At 39.3% G+C, this 15490-nt stretch overlaps 1 long non-coding RNA gene across 1 annotated transcript in view; it reads left to right on the forward strand.

Moving 5' to 3' along the window:
• The first annotated feature begins 2342 nt into the window (after positions 1-2342).
• Positions 2343-15490, forward strand: part of LOC141376284 (uncharacterized) — a 34462-nt gene continuing 21314 nt past the window's right edge. The window contains exon 1 of the long non-coding RNA XR_015500728.1: positions 2343-2468. This is a non-coding gene — a long non-coding RNA (uncharacterized LOC141376284). The remainder of the gene's footprint in view (positions 2469-15490) is intronic.

The following is a 15490-nucleotide window of genomic DNA, read 5'->3' on the forward strand; positions in this document are numbered from 1 at the left end:
CTGTTCAGTGAGCGCTCTCGCTCAGCACAGTGGAGATTTCTCTAGTTATATCGTGTCAGTGGTTTGTTATGCATTGACATACAGCCAAATATTTCGCCAAACAGTCCTTAGGGATGCGGTGACACGCAGTCAGATATTTCACTGAACAGATCCGCCACTTTTGGCGCTCATAATCATAAAGCCCTCGTGCTGCAGGAATGAGGAGGTCTGCTGAAGGTGCAGCTGTCGTGCAGTGAGGGGTTTGCGTCTTTTATAATCTAGGGCAGTTTGCGTTTACTGAACAGTAAGAATGATTAATAAATCCATATGAAACAGCCCCGTAAAAGTCACGTCTCGCTTTCAGTTTTGGGCTTTAGCGCGTTTTGCACTCACACTACAAACGTACCGCACCAAAGCCCAAGTGAACCGCGCTCAGGCACACCTCTTCCAACTGTGCCAGGGCCGGCCAAGTGAACCGTGTCTGAGCCAGATTCAGCGCACTCACACTTCTCAAACGATCCGGGAAACGGGCCTGGGCACGGTTTGGATAGCATGGAGTGAGTAGGCCCTAATAGTTTGCAGTGCTATATATTTTCTGGGTTGGTGTTGTATATTACGCCACAGGAACCTTGTGATAAACTGCCAGAACATTTTCTATTATTTTACAGATTACTTTCTTTCTCTAGATATTATTTTGTGTACTATATATTATTTTAACTACTAAAATGTCAACGAAAGTCACTTTGTTAAACTGTAGAGTTGAAGTTTCAACATTAAAAGTAAAAGAGGAAACAAAAATCTTGCTGAAAGCTCACCGTTTTGAGATACCAAGTTCAAATTTGGAATATACTTTGTTCAAATATTCGACTTAGATTTTTTGGCATGTTTAGGCTAAAAACACTTGTCAAATGTCACCCTAAGTAACACATTTTAAATTTGCAAAAATGTATATCTGAACATCATCTGTAACATGCAACCAAACGTACCCAAAGAAACACATTTATTCATTCATTCATTCAATTTCTTGTTGGCTTAGTCCCTTTATTAATCTGGGGTCGCCACAGCGGAATGAACCGCCAACTTATTCAGCACATTTTTATGCAGTGGATGCCCTTCCAGCCGCAATCCATCTCTGGTAAACACGAGAGTTTTACAACTTTTAAAATTAATATATCTGCCGCGAACACAAAGCTTAGCTTAGCTTAGCTTAGCATAGATCATTGATTCGGATTGGACCATTAGCATCTCTTAAAAACGAACAAAGAGTTTTGATAATTTACCTAGTTAAAAGCTTAACTCTTCTGTACTTACATCGTGTGTACTAAGACTGATGGAAAATGTTTATTTCACAGCTATTTTCCAGAATTTTATAGGAACTATTCTCTCGTTCTGACTGTGTACTAAGTACATGTATAAATGTTAGAAATTGTGACTGAGCAAATGGTAAAACTCATCCGTTTAACTCTAGGGGACTATATAGTATTCTTTTAAGAAAATACTCTTGCCATCCAATCCCCAAAGTGCTCCATTTTCAAAACAACATGTGATGGAGGCATTCAAATGAGACGTTTTAATATTTGCAGTACAGTTACAGGTCTCAGGAGACAAAAAAAGTCATCACAAATCCCCATCTTCAGTCCTACCTTCATTTATACATCTCTGAGGAATTGGCTTTATGTCTGTTCCAGAAAAAGACTGAACATAATATTAATTTAAACGCTCCTTCAGGTGTGTTTGTGGAAGATAAAGCTTTCAGGCACTGATCCTTTCACTCACTTTCATAATGCTAGTGGTGACCCATTGTGTGAAGCTGTCCTTAAATGGGAAAGGGTCTTAGATTTGTTACATGTCATCTTACTGTAGTCATTAGTATTTTAAAAAACAAACAATTGACGATGTGAGCTGAAGGCTACTGAGTTCATTGTGCACTTGATTGTAGAAGTGCACTTCATTAACATCCAATTAACTCAACATTTAATTTGACTAATTACTATCGCCAGTTCTGCGTCAGCACACCATAAGCGTTTGATTTACAGCTTGAGTGGAGCAAATCATTAAACTAGTAATTAACACTCTAAAAACGACTATTGCTGCTTTATCAAACTATTTAAAATGAGTTTAAAGAACGCAATATTTACTTTTTTGAGGACAACTTAATTGTTTTATGTTCTTTCCACTGTCATTTAAAAAAAACCAATTACGTTAACGTAATTGACTTGAGCTGGGACGACATAAAGGAATTGTGTTGAACTCTTTTTATTCATCAGTTGGCACCACAGCAGAATGAACCGCCAATTTATCCAATATATGTTTTTTGTATAGGATGCCCTTTCACCAACCTAGTTTATTGAATTCCCCTACAGCGCATGTGTTTGGACTGTGGGGGAAACTGGAGCACACGGAGGAAACCCACACTAAGACGGGGAGAACATGCAAACTCCACACAGAAATGCCAACTGAGGCTCGAACCAGCGACCTTCTTGCTGTGAGTTAACTTTTTCCACTATGATATCACATTTTAAACTTAAGTTGATGTGTAAACAACATCTCTGAATGTAGGACGCTACAGAAAGTTCAATGCAAAGGGAGACATTGGCTTCAACAGAGTTAGCTTAGCAAAGCCTACAATGAACAAAGTTTCTGGTAATGTTACAGTAGAGAAAGCTAAAATGGCGTCCAAATGCTGATTTCCCACAGAGCTTCTTCTGTTTCTGTGTTTGGACTTCCAAAAGACATGATAGAAAGACAGAAGTACTTACAGTTTAGTTTTTAATTATGTTCCAGAGAATAATAAAAATATATAGCTAGCATTTGACAAAGGAGAACTTCCAGAATCTCTCCCAGTTCAGTGCTGGATTTGTCTAAAGACTCCTCCTTGTGAGCCACATCCTGAAAGTGCTTTTATTTGATAAAATTAATTACATTCACAGTTTCTAGCGTTAATGGTATGTTGTTGCGAGGAAGTAAAAAATAACACAAACAATGGGAAATGCTGTTTGGCACCGCTAACAATTTAGCAAATTATATTTATCCATCAAACCCAACACAATCTCTCGGCAATTCGTAACTTTTTCATTTAGTGGCTAATTCGTATGAATTCGTACAATCTAATTCATACAATTTAGTACGATTTGCTTATCCCCCAATGACGGTTGGGGTTAGGGGTGGGGTCAGGTGCCACGCCTCCTTTTTAAAATCGTACCATTTCGTACGACTGAACTCGTATGAATTCGTACGAATTAGCCACTAAACTGGCAAAACGTAAAATACTTACGTTTTCTCGTGAGAACACGAGACCACTGTAAACGGACACAATCTTCAGCAGCGCTGCAGTGTCTCTCTATGAGGACGCTTTCCGTGTTCTACATCTCAGAATGTTTTATGTTAATTACACATGCTTATAACCCAAATATATGTAAAAGACACTTTTATTTTACTTAAGAGTCCAGGCGTGAGGTTCAACTGTGTGCTTTTCATTTTTCGGTCTGATTCAGGCAGCTATTGCTGCTTTGACTGGACTATTTACATAGCGCTAAAGCATGTGCTTGTAGGGGCGTGACATGGTGACGTGGAGCCAAACCGTGAATCACAGCACATTATGTTAGCTGACCAATCAGAGCCTCCTGAGAAACTAAGAAATATGACAGTCATTAGCTGAGTAGCTGTATATAATCAAAGTAAGATGAAAAAATATCCTGATTTTCTACAAGTGAAACATGAGCACACATTGCTTTGCATCTTATAAACACAACCAAGCCATAGAAATACACTCTGGACCATGCCTTTAAATACAATGTCTGCAAATATGTTCATTTATCAGTTTGTTAGTTGTATTTATGGCTCCTGTATAATAGTTTTTTTATTCTGTTTTGGTTTTATGTTAGAACATTAAGTTGTAAAACAAGTGGCAATTTCTGTAGCTGAATTAATTGCTAAATTATTAATTATTCAAATGATTAGTTATTGTATACAATACTGAACACTGGGCGAAGTGGTGGCGCAGTAGGTAGTGCTGAGGCCTCACAGCAAGAAGGTCGCTGGTTCAAGCCTCAGCTGGGTCAGTTGGCGTTTCTGTGTGGAGTTTGCATGTTCTGCTGCATAAAACATATGCTGGATAAGTTGGCGGTTCATTCTGCTGCGGCAACTCCAGATTAATACAGCGACTAAGCTGAAAAGAAAATGAAAGAGTGAATGAATACTGAAAACTTTCAAGAACATATTTTTCAAGAAACATATTTTTCACAGGTTTAATTTTAGTTCCTAATATTATCAAACATTCAGTAACTAATACAACCCACGCTCATTCTGGAAACGTAGCCCCGCGGACGTTTCTGGAGACCGCGATTTATGTGGCCGGAGGTACGTATGGCCGCGTTTAGTTTTTTTCCAGCGAACGCTGCGGGGCGGTGTGGCGCCGCTCCGCTCCTCCTCTTCGCGCTCGCCGGCCGACGGCTCGCCTCCGAGTGGAGGGCTTTCCCGATGCAATCAGTTTGTCCGCTTAGCTCGCAGCGTTGCGTCAGCGGAGCGGAGGCCCCGGAGGAGGAGGAGCCGACCGCGGGGACGACTACGGGGATCGAGTCCGGGGAACAGCTGTTCCAGAAATCAGGTAAGATGAAAAACAGAATCCGAAAAATAAGGGCGAGAACGCGGTGGGATCCGAAAACGCGGTCGAAATCGAAGACGAGGGCTTTTGCTTTTTTTTTTTCTGGACAGCTTTTGCAAACCGTCGCTTGGGTTTATGGAAGGAGGAGGAAGAGAAGGGCAGCCGGGTCGGCTGATCCGGCGGCTTTTCACTCGAGAACAGCGCGGGCGCGAACGGCATGCGCTTCCGAGACGCGAAAAAGTGCGCACAGCGGCCTTTCGCGGATCCGTGAAAACAAAAAATCGCTCAAATACATACCTCCTGGGTTGTATCTCGCGGTCCGCAGAAACATCCGCGGGGCTACATGTCCACAATGAGCCCGGGTTTAACTAATATTACCAAGCGCCCATATATTATTGTTTTATTATTTACATAAATGTAAAGTTCTATAACTTTTCTCCCACTTTTTTCATTTCAGTTACAATCTTACAAGATTGTAATTTATTTTAATTAGTCTTAAATCTGCACCAAACCAAAGGGAGGAATCATTTAGACTCAGATAATAAATAATTAATAATAATTAATGAATTCCTGCGCGATGTGATACCAATCTGGTACCAGTCCACAGCATGTGGGTTAGGGACCACTGGTGTAAAGCACATACCGTTATGTTTACATTACTCACCCCTGATTGGTTGTTGCCTGACAATGTTCACGACTCGTCCCCTGTCCATCACAATGGATAAAAGCTCTGCCGATTTTTGTTAAGTCATCAAAGGTTTAGCACCTCCACATTTGTCATTTACATCAGCTAAAAATGTTCTTTCCCAGAGAACAAATGTAACAATCACAAAAAAGAAAACAATAATGACTTGCTGAGAAATGAAGTTCATTATGCAATATGGCGTTTGTAGTCATGTAGCAGTCGGCTTAGTATCTGCCGAGTGACAAGTTGATTCTCATTATACTTCATTGCAGGTAAACAAGTGATCATTAAGCACAAAATGTCACGCTTCACACTTTGCCTTCCTGTTTTTATCCTCAAAATCCCTTCAAGTAGCGGCGAACAATAATCCTGCAGTTCATGATAGCAGCGCATTAGCATTATGAAGCATTATGAAGCATATGGCACTGCTAATATGAATCAATGCAGATTAAGTCATTATAAGTTATAGGTGCATTAATGATGACAAAGTTTGTGCGAAGAGAGACGACGAGCACAGTCGCATGAAATTTGGTGCTGAAGGATAAAGTGAAGGATAATTTAGCGAATCGGCTGCAGCGAGAGCAGAGTTGATGGATGTGAGCGTCCTCAGCCCACTATATCTCACTGCCGTTTGTGTTCAGGAGCCGTGGGACACCTCTGGTGCTGACAGTAACCAGCCCAAATTGGCTCCTGAACACAGCTTGGGCCCCGCCATCGGTGAGGGGGGTCTTAGAAATGGCTGTATATCTGGGTTGGGGGTCGACAGGTCTTGTGCGCTGCAGACAAGCGGCTCAAATGTGGCTGCATCATTACTGAAGCTCCTGCACCCGCGGCTCTGGAGCCTGCTAGCATCAACACAGCGAACTAGCGGCTGATGAAAACCTGCTGCGAAAACTCGGGGGACCACTGAAAACGAGGGTCATTATGCTGTTAACTGAAACTGAATCCATGAAAAACATGCTTGTTACTTAAATAAATGTTATCTGACATATAATAACTACTTGTTTCAATAACTGAACTATTCATTCATTCATTCATTCATTTTCTTGTCGGCTTAGTCCCTTTATTAATCCGGGGTCGCCACAGCGGAATGAACCGCCAACTTATCCAGCACATGTTTTATGCAGCGGATGCCCTTCCAGCTGCAACCCATCTCTGGGAAACATCCATACACACTCATACACTACGGACAATTTAGTCCACCCAATTCACCTGTACCACATGTCTTTGGACTGTGGGGGAAACCGGAGCACCCGGAGGAAACCCTCGCGAATGCAGGGTGAACATGCAAACTCCACACAGAAATGTCAGCACTACCTATTGCGCCACTTTGTCACCCTAATTAAACTTTTAATTGAGGAAAAAAAAGAACATACACTGTGGGCCCTTTCGTGCACTCGGTGCAATATTTTTGCTAATTTCAGCCTGGCACAGGGATCATTTTCTTGTTTTACATCACATTGTTTAAATAGCAAATAACTTGTGCACTCGTGTGTGCTGGTCTGAAAAGGAGGTGTGTTAAGTCACATTGTTAAGGCATTGCTATTTTGAACCCTAACCCAATATGTTTCTTATAGTAAGTTAAATGTCTGTTTAGCAGCAATATCAACAGAAATTATGCAGACACTCTACTAATACTCAAATGGACGATCAAAATAAAGTGTTACCAAGTATTTAAGCATGTAAACAAGCGAGAGAGAGAGAGAGAGAGAGAGCAACATCCTCTATTTAAACAAACTAATATAAATGTTTTGCATACATCATTAACATAAATTAAGCCATAGACATTAATTATAATAATATTAATAATAATAATAATAATAATTCCTAACATTTATATAGCGCTTTTCTGGACACTCCAAGCGCTTTACCCATAGGGGAATCTCCTCATCCACCACCAGTGTGCAGCATCCACCTGGCAGCTATTTTGCGCCAGACCGCACACCACACACCAGCTGATTGGTTATGATATGGGGATGGTTAGGAGGCCATGATGGACAGAGGCCAGTGGGCAGATTTTGGTCAGGATGCCGGGGTTAAACCCTTACTCTTTTTTGATAGACATCCTGGGATTTTTAATGACCACAGAGAGTCGGGATCTTGGTTTAACGTCTCATCCGAAAGATGGCGCTCACTAAGCAGTAGAGTCCCCGTCACTATACTAAGGCATTAGGACCCACACAGACCGCAGGTTGGGCGCCCCCTGCTGGCCTCACTAACACCACTTCCGGCAGTAACCTAGCTTTCCCATGTGGTCTCCCATCCAGGTACTGACCGGGCGCAGCCCTGCTTAGCTTCAGTGGGCGACCATGTGAGAGTTGCGCTGCCGGCATATTATATCGAAACTTAGGCTCATTCTGAAAATGTACCCCTATATACCTTTATGGAGATCGCGAATTATGTAGCCAGAGGAATAGAGAAAAGAATGCTCTTCTATTAGTTGTCTGTCAGCACCAGTTATTTTTTTTCACGTCATTGCGCCTTTGTCGTGCGCATGGTAATTGATCAGATACAAGTCCCTTTAGAAAGATGATGTGGATCCTAAAACAAACAAAAAAATCTTATACAGTCACAAAAATCAGAATTGACCATCGAGATCTTCAGTGTAACTGCAGCCATAAGAAAACCCACACTTGCAGCTTCAATTGCAACACTACAAAGCTGCTAGTAGTGTGAATGAGGCTTTGTTGAAGTACCATTGGGAAAACACTTCTGGAAGCATTCCTATGAACACCAATGCCCTCTATGGTGTGCCTTCCATAGTATACATATTAACACTTACAACTGTTCAAAAATATTGCCCATCAACGACTGAGAAATGTCAGGTAAATACATTTTTCATATGCGCCAAGGTTTTCCATTTCTTTTGCAGGCCTTTCTCCAGTCATCCGAGAGACTTCATGATGTGTATGTTTGTAGGGAGACCTCGTGTTGAACCCATTCAGACTGAATATAAAAAAAAGACTCCTAATGCTTGCTGGGATTGCCTCCTTGAATGTGTGAATTGGGGTGAAAATATCAGGGTTAAAATGGCTTTGTAAGTCAGCTTCGCACATGCCAATTCACAAAAACGCAGAACGCCCAAACAAATGCGTTTTACAGCAGGCAAGGTCACATGATCCTATTTCATTGTAGATGAAGAAAAATAAAGGAGTTTTGATTCAGAAGAAGCTGTTTTGTGTTATATAATACTCCAGGAACCACATTTATAGTGTGCTTTATTTATAAACTAATTTCGAGAGGATCACATGCTTATGATTGACCCTAGCTGGTCACTAGCTACACACGATTCACCAAAGAGATGATTCCTAAGACCTTGTTTACACCATTCATTTTCCTGTCAGCTTAGTCCTTTTATTATTCCAGGGTCACCACAGCGGAATGAACCGCCAACTTATCCAGAAAGTTTTTACGCAGCGGATGCCCTTCCAGCTGCAACCCATCTCTGGGAAACATCCACACACACATTCACACACACACACTCATACACTACAGAAAATTTAGCCTATCCAATTCACCTGTACTGCATGTCTTTGGACTGTGGGGGAAACCGGAGCACCAGGAGGAAACCCACGCGAAGGCAGGGAGAACATGCAAACTCCACAAAGAAACGCCAACCTAGCCGAGGTTCGAACCAGTGACCCGGCGACCTTCTTGCTGTGAGGCGACAGCACTACCTACGGCGCCACTGCCTCGCCCTTGTTTACACCAATACGTTTTAATTTTAAAATGCTTTAGTTTTCAACACAGGCTCATTCTGAAAACGTAGTCCCATGGTTGTTTCTGGAGACAGCGAATAATGTAGCCGGAGGTACATACTGTAAGGCTGCATTTAATTTATTAAACGAACGCTACAGTTTTTCTGCTGCAACCAGTTTGTCCGGTTAGCTCGTTGTGTACATCGGTGGTCTTGAGACGCAGAAAGAAGTTGACCACGATGATTCTGGGGTTCGAGTCCGAGAAAGAGCAGTTCCAGAAACCAGATAAGACAAAAACAGAATCCAAAAAATAACGTGAACAAGTGAAGAACAGGGTGAGAATGTGGTAAAATCTGAAAGCGTTGTAAAAATCAGACGAGGGCTTTTCGTTTTCGGGACAGCTTTTGTAAATTGTTGGTTGGGTTTAGGGAAGTGAGTGGGTGGGCAGGTCAATCGGTAAAATTGGTTGGGTTTAGGGAAGGAGGAGGGTGGGTCAGTCTATTGGTCAGTCGGCCAGTCATTCAGTCACTCACACTGCAAAAAATGCTTTTCTTACCTAGATTTTTTGTCTTGTTTCAAGTCCAAATATCTTAAAATTTTCAAATCAAGACGAATTTTCTAGACAAGCAAAACATATTGTCGTGTTTTGAGGAATAATATGCCAATATTAAGTGAGTTTATCCTTAAAACAAGCAAAATAATCTGCCAATGGGGTAAGCAAATAAAATCTTGTTTTTCCTTTTAACATAAGATTAATTTGCTTACCCCATTGGCAGATTATTTTGCTTGTTTTATGGAAAAACTCACTTAATATTGGCATATTATTTCTCAAAACAAGACAATGTTTTGCTTGTCTAGAAAATTCTTTGTGATTTAAGAATTTTTAGATATTTGAACTCGAAACAAGACAAAAAAATCTAAGTAAGAAAAGCATTTTTTTTGCAGTGCAGACTGTCAGTCAACAGCGGCCTCTGGTGGTTTTACGCAAGAACAGCAGGTGCAAATGGCACTCACGAGAGGAATTTGAGATTTCAAAAAGCGCACACAGCGGCCTCTCGTGGATTCACGAAAACAAAAACTGCAAAAATACGTACCTCCTAGGACGTATTTGGCACTCTCCAGAAATCTCCATGGGACTGCGTTTTCATAATGAGCCTGGGTTGTAAGTTTTGCTACGGTTATGCCTTCCAGTAACACTACCCCAGAGTTTTCGAGGCCCGAAAACAGAGCTTTTTGAAAACGCTGAAGAGGTAGTTTTAATTTTAAAATGCTGCTTCTCTGTGTCAGTGTGGATGGAGGAAAATGGAGACGTCTAAAAACGGAGGTGTTTGATTGGGGGTTTTCCCGTCAATATTAGGCTAGTACGCAAAGTTCAGTCTAGCATCCTTCTTGCAAAGTCTTGCAGTTCTTCGCAAGTTTGATATAGAAAACAAACTACCAAGGCGACGTCAGGTAAATCTTCAAATGGACTTTATAACGCCATCTTAACAATAAAATAAAAACATGATATAAGCAAATGCCTATTTTCATTTCGATATCTTAGCAGACACCGAAAATGTTAAGGCATAGTGTAGCTACATATTTATATGACCTTCAGCTTCATTGTATGCATATTTATAACAAAACAAAGCTAACATTACTGCCTCCTTTCATTTTTTTCAAAAAACACTGTAAATAATACGTCAATTTTATTGTGTAAAACAGACACATTTCTGCAATTTGTCATTAATTAAATAGTTCATAAAATAACAGTCAAGCTGTTAATTTACAGATATTGTTTGTAATTTTTACGGACTTTTGAATATAATTTAAAATCCCAGAAAAATACTGTATAAATAATACTGTAATTTCCCTTTATAAAAAACAGAAATGTAGGTAATTTGTATTTAATGATAAAGTACCTAAAGTGAAAGTCAAACTGTTAATTTAGAGAGATTGTTCGTCATTTTACTAAGTTTTGAATATAATTAGAAATGACAAAAAATTACTGTAAAGAATTGAGATATTTTCTGTAAAATTATTATTATTTTTTTACCTAGAGCTCAAGGCTCTCTCCTTGGAGAGCAAAACAAACACACTTTATTATCAATCAACTCTATCAATGAACTCTAAAAAAAAAAAATGCTCACATCTATTTAATTAGAGAACATGCAAACCCCACACAGAAATGCCAACTTATCAAGCCGAGACTTGAACCAGCAACCTTCTTGCAATGAGGCGACAGTGCTAACCACTGAGCCACCGTGCTGCCCACTTTTTGATCATATAAACATTATCATGGATTTAAACATACACACACTCTAAGATCAAATCTGAGCTCTAAACTTTTCATCTGAGCTACTGCACACTTTGGCCCCAGAAGTTGCCTAGAGTTGGAGGATGCAACATTTTAAAAGTCAATAATTGGTTGTGTTTGCGTGGCTGGCTAGACGGTCGTGGTTACTAAACAAAAATAAAGAATAACATGAGATGTGCCTCCAGTTGTTAAGAGGCCAAACAGACTTTCAGCCACACTCGCTCTGGTGCAAACTGGAGAAAGTGGATCAAAGGGTCGCAAGCTGGCCTTGATCTCCGCCTCAGCACCAGCTCAACTGTCCTGCTCATCAGTGTCTTTTACAGCACCAAGAAGCCCAAAAGCAACGTCAGCACGGTCTGCGTTAAACAGAAGACTGCTCATCCAGCAACAGGCACAGGAAGGACATTAAGCTCACTCAGCCGTTGTAAAATTATACACTTAATCGGTCTTTTAACGCTTTTGCCTACATCGATGGAATTTTCCATCAATTATGCTACGATTGCCTGGCATTTACAGACTTCCCCTTTTTTTCATGTCTTCATATTATAGCTGAGGGTGTTTTTGCAGGTCTTCTGAAAGACTGCAGAATCACTGCATCCAAAAATAAGCAAGAAGAAGAGGAAACAAGATGCATTTTTCACACACCAGTACGCAAACACATGTCTGTAGCAGGGGGGGTTCGGGTGGTTCGAACGAACCTCTAAAGGTCTAGAATTTTAAGTAACTTAACAGTACATACTATATTTAATATATAATTATTATAATATATATATATCACGAGTTCACACTTGCATTCGTTTAAGTATAAAGCATATTTGGCGTGCTGTCCGGGGGGAGGGCTCTGAGCTCGAGGAGACACTCCAACTCGAGTTATTCCCCTTATTAGGAAACAAAGAGGAGTTGGGATTCGAGCGAAGTATCTAGCCCGGCCCCAGAACCCTCCCCCCGGGAATGCAACGCAAGAAGTGAGGTGACGGGGTGGTGGAGGGATGCTAAAGTCGTGAGATGCTGCAGGTAAGACAGCTTTGGTATATATAGGGGTTGCTCAAGAACTGATTTGATGATGGGATAATTGTCAATGACGTATTCGATACTGAAACTTCTGCGCATGCTCCTCCCGAAATTTGTTTACAAAACATCACATTGTGGCGAAGCAGTGACGCAGTAGGTAGTGCTGTCGCCTCACAGGAAGAAGGTCGCTGGTTCAGTTGGTGTTTCTGTGTGGAGTTTGCATGTTCTCCCTGTGTTCGCGTGGGTTTCCTCCGGGTGCTCCGGTTTCTCCCACAGTCCAAAGACATGTGCTATAGGTGAATTGGGTAGGCTAAATTATCCGTAATGTATGAGTGTGAATGTGTGTGTGTGTATGTTTCCCAGAGATGGGTTGCGGCTGGAAGGGCATCCGCTGCGTAAAAACTTGCTGGATAAGTTGGCGGTTCATTCCGCTGTGGCGACCCCAGATTAATATAGGGACCTAGCCTGACATGTTTACTGCTGTAAAATCTTTCAAAGAAATAAAATATGATGTGTTTAAAGGGGAAAACGTGTTGTTTTTTATATCCAGACATTTAAAAAGAACATATTTTAGAGCAGTAATGACAAAACTGTGAAACCGTGATATTTTTATCATACCGTCGGAATCTTATACCGGCCCATGCCTAATGTATATATACTAATTTAAAAAAAAAAAAAATTAATTACTGTAGTTTTTTCAGTGTATTTTCAGTGCACAAATCGACAAATCTTCATTTTAATTAGGTCCCTGACCCAATAAAAGTTTGTTGGAATGCACTTCGGCATTATCTTGAATAATCTGCATCACACAATTAAACTTTCTCAAAAAATCATGGAAGCTAAAAGTGTCCATCTCTTGGCACTTGTACCCTTCAAAAATCATTCATTCCACAGTGCCAGTTTGGAGCGTTTCTGTTTGGAACAACCCTCAAAAAGAAAAGATTGTTCTCAGCCCAAAGTGCTCTTTGGAGCAAGATTTATCTCATTTGGAGCTCGGTGATTCTCACTCTCTTTCAAAGTAGAACTGACTGAAGATATGTAGGATATTTTTAGTTCGGAAAAACTAGTTTGATCACTTAGTGAAGTAACAGCGCAACTCTGCTTAACAAGACGCATGATTTGAGGAATTATTCACGTCTGGAGCACAAACACTTCAGGAGGCGTCACATACCAAAGCGGCTTTTTTGGGCGGGGGGGAATCATTTACATCTTAGTTGAAGCAGAAATCTTAGAAACAAATTCTCGCCTGAGGTTATACATGCGTTTGCATATCCAGACCAGTAGACCAAGTCATTAATGCTTTATAGAAAGTTCAGGATCTCAGAAAATGAACAAAGAAGTTGCCTCTAACTGCATGGTCGAGACTTCTAAATTGATTTCTCGGGAGGAGTCTTTAGTTTGGGCCTGTTTTGAATTCACACTTTCTATTTAAGAGGGACTTGTGGACTAGTAATGACCACAGACCTCCTGTGAAAAGCCCTTGATTCAGATCTGAGAATATCAGAGTGAAACAAGTTTTGCTGGATGTGGAAAACATTAAACTTTCATCTGCTCGTATGTTTCTTTTAATTTTGATCTACCCTGAAACATTACTTCATTATTTTGTATGCAACTGTTCTATGGTGCATTTAAAGTTCCCTTTTATTCTGCAAATTTAATAACAAATATGATTTTATTATTAAAGATTTTAATAATTTTTATTAATAAATAAAACAAACAAACACTGAGGAGTGTGGTAAGTTCCTTTGTTACTTTTTTCTGTGATAAAATAAAATTTACATGCACTTCATTGACAGCTTAAAGGGATAGTCAGAATTATTGGACCCACTTTGATTTTTTTCCCCTTTTAAATTTTTTTTTTTTCAAAAGATGTTTAACACAGCAAGGAAATTTGTACAGTATGTCTGATAATGTTTTTTTCTTCTGTTTTATTTCGGCTAGAATACCATTTTAAGGTCAAAATTATTAGCCCCTTAAAATATTTTGAAAAAACCTGCTCTCTGTTAAGCAGAAATTGGGGAAAACATAAACAGAGGTGCTAATAATTCAGGGGAGCTATTAATTCTGACTTCAACTGTATATATATATATATATATATATATATATATATATATATATATATATATATATATATATATATATATATATATATATATATAAAGTTGAACATGTACAGTTAAAGTCAGAATTATTAGCCCCCCTTTGAGTTTTCTTCTTTTTTTTATATTTTCCAAATTATGTTTAACAGAGCAAGGAAATTTTCACAATATGTCTAATAATATTTTTTTTCTCCTGGATAATGTCTTATTTGTTTCATTTTGCAGTAAAAAAAACAATTTTTTTAAAACCATTTTAAGTCAATATGATTAGTCAATGGGTGCCAGCAACAAACATTCTTCAAAATATTTTCTTTTTATTGTGTTTGACACTTTATTTGAAGAGGTGTAAAGTGTTAAACGACAACTTAATCATGACACAAAAATATATACATAATAAAATTTTTTTTAGCACTTTTTTGTCAGTGAAACAAACTGAATTTGTCAGTCAACTTTCTAGTGTCAAAATACTTATAACAGCATAATTAATATTAAATGACATGTTAATAACAAATTATATTGTACCACTGTAGTTGAGGCAAATAAAAATATTAATGATGCTGTTATCAAACTCATGACACAATTATAATGCATTTATGACAATCATGTTTATGACAGGTTTATGACAAGTTATGTTCTTATGGTAATGTCAAGTTGTCGTGACAAAAACAAAGACAGGTAATGATCTATTTGTTTGGGTCAAGTTGTCATAGCAAACAACCTCACCTTTGTATTTAAAATGACATAACTGAGCTAATGACGCTTAATGACAATTGTCATAAGCATGGATACAATCTCAATCATATTTATGAAATGTATTATCGGTGTTGGGATAAAAAAGCAATAAATCACAATTCCAGGTCACTTTTTTCAAATGTGTTAGTTGCTTTTTAAAGAATTTACTGTGACAATATGTGATATGTTATTTCCTTTTTTAAGAGTAAGGCTTAAAATTGATATATATATATATGTATACACACACACACACACACACACACACACACACACACACACACGTATATATACATATACACACACACACACACACACACACACACACACACACACACACACACACACACACACACACACACACACATATATATATATATATATATATAT

This window comes from Danio rerio, chromosome 10 (assembly GCF_052040795.2).
Source record: "Danio rerio strain M-AB ecotype USA chromosome 10, GRCz13ab, whole genome shotgun sequence".
NCBI lineage: Eukaryota > Metazoa > Chordata > Actinopteri > Cypriniformes > Danionidae > Danio > Danio rerio.